The following is a 14,883-nucleotide window of genomic DNA, read 5'->3' as shown; positions in this document are numbered from 1 at the left end:
AAATTGAGGAACGAGATCACTACTTTCCAACAAATGGATGATGAGTCCTTGTATGAGGCATGGGAACGATACAAAGAGTTATTACGAAAATGCCCTCATCACGGAATCCCAAATTGCATCCAACTTGAGATATTTTATAATGGTCTTAATGCTTACACGAGGATGGTAATGGATGCTTTCTAAGTCCTATAATGAGGCTTACGAAATCATCGAGAGGATCGCCAGTAACAATTATCAATGGCCAACCAATCGAGCTGTGTTAGGAAGACGAGTCGCTAGAATACATGAAGTGGACGCTCTCACTTCACTCGCATCTCAAGTGTCTTCAATATCCTCATTGCTTAAGAATCTTACCACTAATGGGTCTAACAGTTTTGTAGCCCAACCACCTCACCAATTTAAAAGTATAGCATGTGTTTATTGTGGGGAGGGACATTTGTTCGAAGAATGTCCATCAAACCCTGAATCTGTATATTACATGGGTAACCAGAACCAAAACCAAGGAAGGCAAGGGCTGCAATCTAACTTCTATAAGCCATCGTGGCGAAACCACCCGAATTTTTCCTAGAGCAACCAAGGGGCTAGAACCAGTAACAACTATGCTCAACCTAGACTGACTCAGCCGCCTAGTTTTTCCCAACAAGCTCAAAAACCAGCTCAAGCCGAATCATACAATAGCTTAAAGAATTTATTGAAGGCATACATGGTAAAAAATGATGCCACTCTAAGGAATTTGGAGAATCAAGTGGGCCAGCTGGCTACTGAACTCAGGAACCGAGCACAAGGTGCTTTACCTAGTGAAATGGAGAATTCGAGGAATTCGGGGAAGGAGCATTGCAAAACGTTGACATTGAGGAGCAGAAAGACAATAGAGCCTAACACTATCGAAGCTGAAAAGGAGCCAGTTGATGCTCAAGACTCAAAGGAAGTTCAACCGAGTGTTGAAATTCCAGTTGCACAAGAACCAGAATTTGAAAAACCTGACAAGGTAATTCTAGAACCAGCTAATTCCGATCAACTAACAACTCCGTTAGATGCAGAATTACCGCAAAAAATAAATCAACCAATTCCAGTAAAGAAACCACCACCACCCTACCCTCAAAGACTTCAGAAGCAGAAGCAGGAAATTTAATTCAAGAAATTTCTAGATGTACTCAAGCAACTTCACATCAACATCCTGTTGGTTGAAGCACTTGAACAAATGGTGAACTACGTCAAATTTATGAAGGATATCCTGTCCAAAAAACGAAGACTTGGAGAATTTGAGATGGTAGCTCTGATGAAGGAATGCAGCGCATATCTTCAAGACAAACTACCCCCAAAGCTGAAGGATCCTGGATGTTTTACCATACTTTGCAACATTGGAGCAACATATTGTGATAAGTCTTTATGTGACTTAGGTGCGAGTATTAACTTGATGCCTATGTCAATATTTAGAAAGTTGGGGATAGGTGAAGTTCGACCTACTACAGTTACACTTTAGCTAGCAGATCGATCCTTAGCACATCAAGAAGGAAAAATCGAGGACGTATTAGTACGAGTAGATAAATTTATTTTTCGTACTGATTTTGTTATCCTAGACTTTGAAGTAGACAAAGAAGTGCCAATTATCCTAGGAAGACCGTTCTTAGCAACCGGAAGGACCTTTATAGATATGCAGAAGGGCGAGCTTACGATGTGTGTTCAGGATGATCAGGTAACATTTAACGTTTTTAAGTCTATGTGATTTCCTGACACAATTGATGATTGTTCTACAGCATCTGACTTAGAGGATTCATTAGTGGAAAAGGAGCTCAACTATGTTGGGGATCCGTTGGAACAAATTTTGACATCAGATCCTCCAAATGATGAAGAGGAGGATGAATACTTAGCTTTGTTAGAAGCTAATCAAAGGGGATTTAATCTGCAATCCCGCTTGGAATCTTTAGAGTTAAAGAAGAGGGAGTATGCCCAACCAAAAGCATCCATCGAGGAACCACCTAAATTAGAACTCAAAGTATTACCTTTACATTTAAAATACGTTTATTTAGGTGACGTTTCTACTTTTCCTGTGATTGTTTCAGCTTAATTAACTACTGAGCAAGTAGAGAAACTCATATTGGTGTTGAAACAATTCAAGAAGGCTATCGGATGGACCATAGCCGATATTCGTGGTATTAGTCCATCTGTATGCATGCACAAGATTATCCTGGAAGATGGCGAAAAAGAGACAATTGATGGACAACGAAAACTAAACCCCATTATGAAGGATGTGGTGAAAAATGAGATTATTAAGTGGTTAGATGCGGGTATCATTTATCCTATCTCAGACAGTTCATGGGTAAGTCCGGCCTAGTGCGTGCCAAAGAAAGGAGGTATCACAGTAGTAGAGAATGAGAATAACGAGTTGATACCAACTAGAACAGTTATGGGATGGAGATTTTTGCATTGATTACCGGAAACTGAACAAGGTGACTAGGAAAAGTCATTTTCCTTTGCCATTCTTGGATCAGATGTCGATAGACTCGCGGGGTGAGACTATTATTGTTTTCTCAATGGATACTCAGGGTATAATCAGATTACAGTAGCACCAGAAGATCAGCACAAGACAACGTTCACCTGCTCGTACGGTACATTTACATTTAGACACATGCCATTTGGTTTATGTAATGCACCTACTACATTTTAAAGATGTATAATGTCTATTTTTACTGACATGGTTGAGAAGTACTTGGAAGTTTTTATGGATGACTTTTCAGTATTCGGTGATACTTATGATGATTGCTTAGCCAATCTAGCTAAGGTACTAAGGTGATGCGAAGAAACAAACCTAGTACTTAACTGGGAAAAGTGTCATTTCATGGTACTACAAGGAATTATTCTAGGGAATCGGATAACGAGACATGGAATCGAGGTAGATAAAGCAAAGGTAGATGTTATCAAGAAACTCCCACCTTCAACATCTGTAAAGGGTGTTAGGAGAATTTTGGGCTATGCCGGGTTCTATCAAAGATTTATCAAGTACTTCTCCAAAATTGCTAAACCCTTATGCAAATTATTGGAGAAGGACACGATGGTCAAGTTCGATGATGAATGCTTAAAGGCTTTCAAAGATTTGAAGAGTTGATTAGTTACGGCACCCATAATCGTCACACCAGATTGCGATTTGCCATTTGAATTAATGTGTGATGCAAGCGACTTTGCAATAGGGGCTGTCATGGGCCAATGAAGGAACAAAGTTTTTCATCGCATCTACTATGCAAGCCGGACTCTTACAGGAGCTCAATTGAGCTATACGGTAATAGAAAAAGAGCTACTTGTGATTTTATTTGCTTTTGAAAAGTTTTGATCTTATCTTGTAGGTACGAAAGTAACTATTTATACGGACCACTCGGTAATTAAGTACTTACTTGCCAAGAAAGATGCTAAGCCGAGACTGATCCGGTGGGTGCTTCTACTTCAAGCATTCGATTTAGAAATTCAAGATCAGAAGGGAGTAGAAAACCAAGTAGCAGATCACTTGTCCAGATTAGAGCCACAAGAAGGGAATTCACCTAGTATACCAATTCAGGAAACATTTCCAGATGAACATATACTGAAGGTAAGTCATGTCCATAGTACCCTTTGGTTTGCTGATATTGCTAACTATTTAGCTTGTGGTCTGATGCCAATCGATAAGACGTATCAACAAAGGAGAAAGTTCTTTCACGATGTGAAGTACTATTTCTGGGAAGAGCCATATTTGTTTAAAAAGTGTGTAGATCAGATGATCAGGAGATGCGTGGTAGAAGATGAAGTACAAAAGATTTTATACCATTGTCACTCAGCTCCGAGTGGAGGACATTTCGGAGGTACTCGTACGACGGCGAAAGTATTGCAAGCCGGATTCTTTTGGCCAACACTATTCAAGGATGCATATGCGCACGTAAAAAGCTGTGACCGATGTCAAAGGGTCGAAAATGTCACCAACAGAAATGGGATGCCTCGAACAAGCATCATCAAGGTATAATTGTTTGATGTATGGGGTATTGACTTTCTTGGTCCTTTGGTCACAAGTATATAGTGGTAGCAGTAGACTATGTGTCCAAGTGGGTCAATGCTGAAGCTTATCTGACAAACGATGCTAGGGTTGTAATTAAGTTCTTGTAGAAACACGTGTACACAAGGTTTGGAACCCCAAGAGCTCTTATTAGTGATGAAGCGCCCCACTTTGTGAACAATTTGGTTAAAATGGTTATTAGACAAGCACAGAGTGAAACACAAGGTTGCAATAGCTTACCATCCGCAGAAAAATGGGCAAGTTGAACTGGCAAATAAGGAAATCAAGGGCATATTTGAGAAAGTAGTTTACCCAAACTGACGTGATTGGTCCAAAAGGTTGGATGATGCTCTATGGGCTTACAGAACAGCATACAAGACACCTTTAGGGATGTCACCTTATAGGTTGGTCTTTAGGGAAGCATGTCATCTACCCTTAGAGTTAGAGCACAAGGCTTACTGGGCTCTTCGACAACTCAACTTGGATCCTAAGCTTGCTAAAGAGAAACGGATGCTCCAACTCAATAAGCCAGAGGAACTCTGGCTATTCTCCTACGAAAATGTCAAATTACTTAAGGAGAGACTTAAGAAATGGCATGACAAGCACATTCGAGTTTGAGAATTTGAAGTAGGTCAGCAAGTTCTGTTATTTAATTCTAGACTAAAGTTCTTCCCAAGTAAGCTAAAATCACATTGGTTCAATCCATTTATAATTCATCATGTCTATCCATACGGAGTTGTCAAGCTCCAAGGTAAGGGAGGTAATTTTTGAGTTAACGCTCAGTACCTGAAACACTATTGGGGAAATAAGATTGAATGAAATGAAATTTTGTTCATTCTATCGGATTTTTAAAATTTTCCTATGTTCCTTTTTAATAAATGATTTAGGGTATATTTTCCGGATTAGTATGTTTAAAAAAATTTTGTCTAGGAGATTGGAACTTAAGCGGGACCGCGTGTGACCCCTCCAATCTTTCCTGGGAATTGATTTTAACATAATTTTCCTAGAAATTATTCTCTAAATAGAGATTTTAATCTTTGATTTTTCAAATAAAAAGGTCAATTTTGACCCAAGTTCTAAATTGCGACTCAATTTCAAATTTTCATTAAGTCTAGGGACTTAATTGAATTTTTTTAAAATTTGCTTGCTCTTTTCGTAAATAATAAAAATTAGATGCCTCTTTTTGTAAATATTTGCAAAAAATTCTTGAGGAACTTACAGTTCCAGGTTCTAAGGGGACTGTGTCAAAGAAAGGAATCGACACCTGTTGAAGAGAATCTTTGACACCACTTGCAAAGGGTATAGCTAAGGCACAATCACAAATTGGGACCTCTACCCAATAGCTGGAGACTCAATTCTACAGCAACGATTTGAAGTAATTGAGGAACTAGAGGACCCTGATGAAAAAGAATATCCCACGATGTAATCATTTGAAGTCCTTGATAAGGTAGAATCAGTGGAGCCAGAAGCTGAACCTGATGCTAAAACTTCAATGTTTAGAGCTCAACCGCCTAGCCAGACCTTCGAGATGAGCTATCAAAATTGATGGACTTAATGCAACATATTCAATGGCAGCAACAAGCCTACTAGAGATACTCAAAAATAAGGAATGACTCGATGAGAAGTACTTTTAAGAAAATATACAATGACCCGTTTATTTTTGTGCCTGAGTTTCCAGATTTCATATTTGAACCATGGAGTCCATTATCAAAGAAGAAGCGAAGCGATTCATGCAAAGGGGATAGTGATGGAGCAAAAGATGAGTCAAATTTGGAAGGGTCTGCAAATAAATAAAGGGGGGATCTTGACTTTATTTTATTTCTGTTCTTAGGTCATTTTAGGATTAAGTTTAATTAGGAATCTTTTAGTTTTTTGCATAATAAAAAAAAGAGAGGAAAATCACTAATAAAATGTGAACAAGTGACAAATTATAAAGTGTGGCAATGGGTATATTCATGTCTCGGATTGGATTTAGAAAGAGCTTGGTACTTAAGCAGTCAAATTGACTCACTTCCTCTTTTCTAAAATCCTACTTGGTGTATAGTATCTATTCACTTTAAACAATGAGGACATTGTTCATTTTAAGTCGGGGGGACCGAAAATTTGAATTATTTCTACTCAAAATAAAATTTTTCTTTTAATTATGATTAGGATATATTTTGTTCAAAACTTTGAATTTTGTTAAGTATGCTCAATTTGAGTATGAATAAAGTTCAATTATTTCAATAAATTATTATGTTAGTTTCATAATGACATGAATGTATTTTTAATAAAGCATGTAAATCCATACTATAAAATTTTTAGTTCTTTAGGAAAGTTAGGTATGCATGAAAGTTTAAGTCTTTAGAATTGACTTAATAGTTTCTTGAGGCGAAATCCTAGGGAGCATGGAACGTTGGAAATGATTTTGGCGACTATTGTTTGGACCGTTTGAGCCTTTCAAGCCCACCATGGTAAAATTTTATCCTTTGAAACCCAACTTTGAGACTATATGGCCTAATTTTATTTCGACCCTTACAATAATTAGCCAATACTTTTCGCTTAATGATCTTAAAATTGTCCCAAACACTAGACTCAATAATATTCAGGATGTACTTCGAAAATAAGTTTGGGAGAGTTGAAAAGAAGTATCAATTGATCAAGAATTGCAGTACACAAAGTAAGTGCTCGTGTTAATTAAAAAAAATCACATGTATTTGAAAAAGATGTACAAAAGAGCATATGAAAGTCAAGTTGGTGTATCGAAGGTAAAAATTTCGAAGGTTCGATTGACACTGAGTCTAGGGTTTCTTAAACCAAAATTTATCCATCTTTCACCTACCCCTAGCCTAGCCACGTTACAACCTTGATGAAGACCTATTGATTCAAAGTCCTCATGCTACCTACATTAGTGGAGAGAAATTGCTACGATCAACATATGAAGACATAAGTTAAGCTTAATGATTGCAGCTTAGTCTTGAATAAAGGAATAAAAATCAAATTGGTAAGGGTTAAAATGTCTTTGTTACAAAAGAATTTAGTCTAAATTTTGCTATTATAATAAGTTGTTGAATTTAATTAGAACAATATGTATACTTAAGTAGCATAACTATCAGATTTCTTGTCTTTGAGCATAAGTATTTTAAACTCATAATTTTGGGAAAAATGTTGTTCTGAAGGAATTTTTCAAAGGTGTTTCCAAGAAATTATTTTCAAAATTTGTGCATTACTCGGGACGAGCAATGAATTAAGTTTGGGGGTGTGGAAACACAAAAATTTATATACTTTTTCATACCCAATTTTACTTAAATTCATGCAAATTCGGTTAAATTCTTTTCGAAAAATAACTAAATATCATAAAATAATTAAATCATGTTAAAAATATGAACATGGTGAATTTATTTAATTTTATACTTAATTTTGATTAATTTTGACAATTTTCGATAGATTCGCGCAAAGGGCGAAAATTGGCTCGGCTGACACTACTGAAAGCACAAAACCAAGAAGAAATTTGAAGTATCGAGGCACTTTAATTTCCAGCCTAAGATGGTCCAAAAATGTGTATTAATTCATAATTTAATTAATTTTAATTTATTCCCCATTTAATGTGGGTTAAATAAATTATTTTAATTAATTATGGAGAACAGGACCAGTTGAACCGCATTGGTCTAGCCAAATTGAGTGAACCGAACCAGCCACTAAATGGGCAGCCCAGAACCGTCCATATGCTGACCCAAATCAGCATTTTATCTGATTAAATATGCTTGCAAAAAGGCCCTCAAAAGACTTCTAAATTGCATTCAAACCCCACCTTAAATTATGGCTTTGTAGATTTGCCCCAAGCTTAAAATAGCAAAGTTGAAACTCTCAACTTTGCCATGTGTGTGGCCGACCAAGGGAGGTCTCTTTGGCTGCTGGAATTTTCTATTTTTATCAGCCACAATCAGCTATAAAAGCCACCCTTTGCTGATCATTCAAGGCCTCGCTCACTTCACATCATTCTCTCATTCCCTCTCTCACTTTTCTCTTATTTTTTCCATTCCATTCCTTCTTATTCAAGTGCCAATTTCTTCTCTTGGGAAAGAGGCTTCTATCATCAATTTTGGAGCAGCAGTTAGGTGTTCATAAGCCACCTTGATAGCCAAGTCCAACGAAGAATGAAGAACGGAGCAACTAGTCAAGCCACGGAGAAACACCGGATTTGCCTCTTGTTCCCTAACTCTTAAATTTTTGTTGTTGTTTTAACGAACATGGTTCTGAATATTAATGCTATTGTAATGGTTATTTTAATCAATTCAGCTTAAATTATGTTTGTGTTGGGTTGATTATATTCTGCCTGCTTAAATTGTTAAAATGATGTTTATGCTGTTATAGGCCTCGGTAAATTGCTTGGTTAAGTAAAATCATGCCTAAGTTATTCTTGCGTTACGACTATGGGGTAACTAATGAATTAATTATTTAAATGGATTGAAATTGTAATTAATTGACATAGTACTTAATCAGTGCATGTTTATTCTTCTAATGTAGCTGAAGGGTAAATTAGCAATGTATCTGGCGATATTATTGCCTTGCATAACTTGCAAGATTATTGTGATTAAATTGTTTCAAGGTAGGGATACCATGTTACTTCACAAAGTCTTTTATATGCTTATTAGATTTAATTAATCGTTTGAATTGACATAGGGATATGCAAGAGATTGGTTCAATTTAATAAGTATGTATGTGCAATAGCATGTTTGCGACACTGACTTGACGAGGTGAAATAATGAGCCAAGGGTGTTTTGGTCTGCACAAAAAACTTTAATTCATAAATGTTAGTCAAATTAGGTCAATGGGAAACAGCCAATCCTAAGCCTATAAATAGATAGCTCCAAACATCTTCATAAATGGTTTTAATTCAAGTTTTAGTAAACGACTTTCATTTAGTTTTATTTTCAGTTTCTTTCTAGTTTATTTTGTATTTGATTTCTTTTATCATTGAAATTTTATTTTTAGTTCTATTTCATTATTTGGAGAATCTAATTTGTGGAGACAATCGACTCTTTATGGATTATCGTTCATGTTATATCAATATATCATGATTCTTCTTAAACTCTTTACTTGATCTATTATTTATGTTTATCTTTTCCATCAAGTTTATGATGTTTATTAGATCCATGAGGAACTAATCCCTTTATAGGAGATCAGCGAATAAATGCAGGAGTAATTAACTCTAATGTTTCTTAGCGGATCAGCTAGTTGGGATAGGAAGAACTTAAAACCCTAGGCCTGACAACCCTAGGAAGTCATCTAGGTGGGAATGAACCCCAAATTGGTATTGCTTATCCGTGAACACCTTACCCCAATTCGGTCTGGACTGTGAGGTCGAGAGAGAAGTAATTCTTGCCAACTCATTAGTTTAGTGGAAGATCGAGAGATCTTGCTAGGTTAATGACTAGTTGATTGAATAGAACCTGGAATAGGAGTTAGTTATGACCACTGAAACAAGTTAGTGTTCTGTCCTTAAATTTGATAAAATCTACAAATTATTTTTCTCTTCTTCTTTTTTATGCATTTTAATTATTTTTATAAAATATGATTTTTCATCACCTTAGGGTTCATCATAATATAGTTTAATTAAATTACTAATTAGATCTATTAACATAGAGATTAGAATTAGTTTAGTTTCACCCCTTTTGGATACGATCCTCAGAGTACTCTAATACTTCATTGTATAAATCTATATTACAACCTGACCCGCATACTTGCGAAAACCGCCTAATGATTATATTTGGTTGCAGGATTTACACTTTAGACATTAGTACTTCCGGAGGCGGTCAATAGTAATTAACTTTTCATGAAAGAAGATGTAATTATTACCATGAGATAAAATAAGATCATATTAAGAGGAAAGATATTATCCCAAAGTGATTAAGGATATCCTACAAGGGTAACACACTTATAAAAAGGTTATTGGACGAGCACTAATCGAGTTGCTTTTGTAATGGCATGTCATTGGGGAGAGCTCAGTCACGAAACTATAGTGGAATGACTTCGTGATTAAATGAGTTTGTAGTTCATAAGCGAAAAGCTGAAACTTAATTATTTATCAGTTGAGCGTCAATTGCATATGTCCAATCGATCCCTCCGCTAGCTCTTTGAAATAAAAAATGAATTGCATGTTGAATCAAATGAATATAAATGGTGAAATGGAGAAATATAAAACATTTGGAAATGATTAAGGTTTTCTCTAAAATGAAAATGAAAATGGAGAAATGAAATAATTTGGAAATGAATGTGATTTTCTCCAAAATGAAAAATGAAAATGATTTGAAAAATGAATTTATATTTTTTGAATTAAATGAAGTTCAAAAGTGGAAATAAATCATTTGGCCATAGTGAACCATTGAATGCGGAAATATTAAATTTATTTTCCCATAGATTATTTTACAGTAAAATCGTCATGATTTTAATAGAATTAGAATTGGATTGAAAAATTTATTTAATTAAAAATATATTGAAGTTATATTTTGGGAAATAGAAAACAAATATTGCGTTGGATCAAATTATAAAGTATTGGTTAAAAGTCTGAAAAGTACTTGTAATTGGACTCGATATGGAATAGGCAGAAAAGCCCCTTATATAACAAAAGGGGGCAACAAACCCTAGTATCATTAACTAGGGTTGTCGTCCCCTACATATTAGTTGAATTAGAATTTAATTTTTCTAGTTGAAATAAGCTTCTACAATTGAACAAGAGTTCTACCTTCTCTCCCTATAAATAAATGGCATCGGTAAAGTTATTTACACAATTTTAAGATATTGTTACTCTGTCAAAAGATAGAGAGAATTTATTCTCAACTATTAAATATATTATATTGGAATAACAATTTTGTAGGTTTCCATTTGAGAAGAGAATTTTATTTTCACCCAAAAGAAAAGAAAACTATTTCTAGTTCTATGTTTTGATTCGATTTGTTCAAGCCCACACTCGAAGCAATTCGTGGTACAAGAATAGTAGAAAAGATCGTTTCTTTTTAACATAAAAAACGACAAGGATTTTTCTATCAAAAAACACATGTACAATTTCGGTCTAGGTTTTATTGCTACAAATATCACAAACTAGGTCGATTTTCAAAATTTTTAATTTTAGTTGTGTAAGAAATTATTTTCGAACCGAAATTTTTTCCAATAGAAAATAATATAGTTAGTGTACGAGATCCAACAGCATCTCATAGCTTAGACCCAGCAGCCGGGTCGAGTATGGGGTGTTACAGTGCCACTCAACATCAATCAACTCATCTTGCCTCGATAGGTAGATTTGCATAGATGGAAAGGATGAGGCGTTGAAGGGGATCTGAAAGGACGAGGGGAATTTTTTTCTTTTTAATATTTTCATTTTTTTGGTAAAAGAATATTTCCATATTTCAAAAAGTATCTTATATTTTATTTTTAAAATATTAATTATTTTAAAAATATAATTTTTAAAAATTAAAATATGTTTTTACTATATTGTTATGTGTCAAATAATTTTTGAGTAAGACTTTTAGAAGAAATGCCACGTGCCAATAAAGATTGGTCTTTTAGTGCCACGTCAGTTTTTGTAATGGCTGGGGGTAAATTGGTTGACAAAATGATTTTATAGGTACCATATTGGGAGTAAAAAACCATAGGTGCAACATTGATGAATGAGGTATAGTTCAAGTACCAATCTATATATTAACACTAAAAAATTAGGCTTAAACCACAAATTGGAACCTAAACTATGCTTTTTTTTTCAAAGTTAAACGTTTTTTTCTTTTGTTAGAAGTGGTATTTAAACTATCTTCCATTATTCAAATCACCCAAAAAGTTAACTCCATTAAAAAAATATGCCTAAAAATATCCCTCCCCGTCATTTTTTGTTTTTTTACGCTTTCATTTTTCACTTTATTTTCTTTCAACCTTCCATTATTTCTTCTTCTCTCATCCCTTGGCACCACTATGTCACCCCCTAATTCAATGGAACGATACCAACAATATCACCTGTAATAGTCCCTTTTTAGTGAAATCAGAACAGTGGTTTCGGAACTACAAATCTGAGTCAGAAAGAAAATTTAACTTAATAATATTGCATGGTCTACATTATGATAGGAAAGATGTATGAAAATTTTGATAAGAAAATTTTACCGATTACATGTTTAATTATAGAAATAACCAAATTGCATAAAATGCAAAAGTTGAGTTCTAGTAGCTATAAGTATTAAATAGCTATGGAATTCAAAACTTGAGGTCCTTATATGGAAATTAGACAATTAAAAGAATTTAATAGATATTTATGATGATTCATCCATGGAAAATTAGAAAAGAAAAGGATTAAATTGGAAATTGAAATAAATAAAAGATGATAAATAAGATAAATATCTAATATTATCATTTTATATCATCTTTCCCAATTAAAAACCATGGAAACCCTAGTTTGAGAGCTTGAAGAAAGAGTACTTTTTTTGCCAAATTGGGTAAGTAATCATGTACCGTTTTTAGTAATTTACATATTTTCGATATCATAATAGTTTAATCTATCTATTTTGGTGATCAATTTGTAAAGATATTAAAGTATTGAAATTTTTCCATGGATGAGTATGTTGACATTTTGAAATTTATGGTAGAAATTGAAAGGTTATTGATAGATAAACAACTTTTGTAAAGTGAATTTTCATGAAATTGTGATTTAAGGACTAAATTGAAAAGATGTAAAATTCATGGAAAATTTCTAATTTTTGTGAAATACATGAGCTATAAATGTTATATGAAAAAATCAACTAGGCTTGGAATAAGGATTAAATTTGCATAAATTTCATTTTCGAAGCCTAGAGATTAAATTGAAATTAATGAAAAGTATAGGGGCAAAATGGTACTTTTTCCTAAGATGTGAATTGGATTGATTTGAATGTGAAATGTAATAAATTGATAATTAAATTCATTTATATAGATCCAAAAATACCAAATAAGGAGTTATATCGAGGGAAAGAAAAAGTTTCGGATTAGTAGATTCTCATATACGAATAAATATCGAGGTAAGTTCGTGTAACTAAATTATGTATATTTATATGTTTAAATTAAATGTTGTATATGTGAGTTATATTATTGCAATGTATATGAAATTGATTGAATATTCGATAATACCCGGCAAATGTTAAGTTTCGTTTGAACAAATGAAAATTGATGGATGCAAGTTTCCCATATTGGTTATAGTCTTGCATATGTTGTGGACATACCACTGCTTGAAAAAGCATCCTGTTATTAACCCTCTCGAGCTTCCCATTATATGGTTCAACGAGCTTCTCGTTATATCTCTTTGGAGTCTCCTGATAGGTTATGTTCCTACATTTTTTGTGGACACACCTTAACTTTTTGTGAGCTTCCCATTATATGGCTCTTTGTGAGCTTCCCGATAATGCTTGCTTGAACTTCCCGATGTATAACTATCTGAAGCCCCCATTATATGGCTCTTTGTGAGCTTCTCGATATGATTCTTTGTGAACTTCCTGATTATGGCTCTCATGAGCTTCCCGTTACATGGCTCACATGAGCTTCCTGTTATAAGGCTCGAGAGTGTGCTTCCCAGTTATGTGCTCTAATGAGCTCCCCTATATATGAATTGATAAATCATTGACAAGTACACCTTGTGTGTACTACTGGAGTATATATTGATATTTCAATGATTCAACAAGCAAAACTTTTGATGTAAGAGAAAATATGAGAATTAAATGAATTATATCTTAAATATCCCTGAAATACCTAGAAATGGTTGTATGATGGGCTCATCTCTGTTTTCTTGATATTCATGTAAATTTCATAACTAACTTGTTTAATGAGAGCATGTGCCTAGGCAATTGGCCATAATGTTTTGGATATATGTTTGTATACTTACTTTAAATGACTATGATTGGTAATTTAAATTCATGTTATACGAACTTACTAAGCATTAAATGCTTACTCTATTCATTTTCTCTGTTCTATAGTACTTGGAATCTCATAAAGGTTGGAATGGGTTGGAGCAAGATCACACTATCCTATAGCTCACTTTGGTATAAATAGCAAAACTAATTTTAGTATAATGGCATGTATAGGCTAAAATAGATCAAATGATGAAATATATTTTAGTTGTAACTAGCCATTGGAATGGCTAGTGTTAAGTATATTTTGATGTAATTATGTAAGACTTTTAGCATGTTTAATGTGTGATGAAATGGTTATATGGTGGAAAGTATATAAACCTACTGATGAATGATTTTGAAATAGTATATTTGACAAATTTTGTCTATGAATGTAAGTGTGAAACTGGTAATTTTAAATAGTTAAACATATAAGTTAATATGACATACATAAGATGGTTTCGCTTAAGTTTTAATATCTTGAATTGGTTGGTAAATGTATTCAAGTATTGTGGTAGGTTGATGGTATACTTGGGTGAGAAAAGTGGCCGTGAAAATGGCCTATTTTCGTCTACACGTGTAGACACACGAGCGTGTGTTTCAATCGTGTGTGACATACGTCGATGCACACAGACGGGCATGTGGTTTGGCCGTGTGTCCCCTGTATCTTAAAAATTCAGAAAAAGAAAGCTCAGAATTGGTCACACAGGCAGAGACACGGGCGTGTGTCTCAGTCGTGTAAAGGCCATGTGAATCCTACACCTAATTTTTGAAAATTAAATTGTCCACATGGCCTAGCACACAGGCACGTGGATGGCCATGTGACCCAAGTCAGAGAGTTATATGAGTACGAACATAGGTTGGGACACGGCAGTGTGCCTTACATCGAATGCCCACGCGGCCTAGGACATGAGCTGTCATTTGACCGTGTGACCCACATGGGCGTGTGACCCCTGTATTTAAGAAAAAATTTAGAATTTTACAAAAAAT

The 14,883-nt window shown here is 34.5% G+C and overlaps 1 non-coding gene across 1 annotated transcript; it reads right to left on the bottom strand.

The window, feature by feature from the left end:
- LOC128286142 (small nucleolar RNA R71) lies at window positions 1-107 on the bottom strand. The gene has a single exon (XR_008276687.1). It is a non-coding gene; the product is annotated as a small nucleolar RNA R71 (small nucleolar RNA).
- Between the last annotated feature and the right edge of the window lie 14,776 nt (window positions 108-14,883).

The sequence above is a fragment of the Gossypium arboreum genome, chromosome 12 (genome assembly GCF_025698485.1).
Source record: "Gossypium arboreum isolate Shixiya-1 chromosome 12, ASM2569848v2, whole genome shotgun sequence".
NCBI classification, from domain to species: domain Eukaryota; kingdom Viridiplantae; phylum Streptophyta; class Magnoliopsida; order Malvales; family Malvaceae; genus Gossypium; species Gossypium arboreum.
Note: the sequence above shows the minus strand (reverse complement) of the source record. Positions and strands in the feature narration are given on the sequence as shown.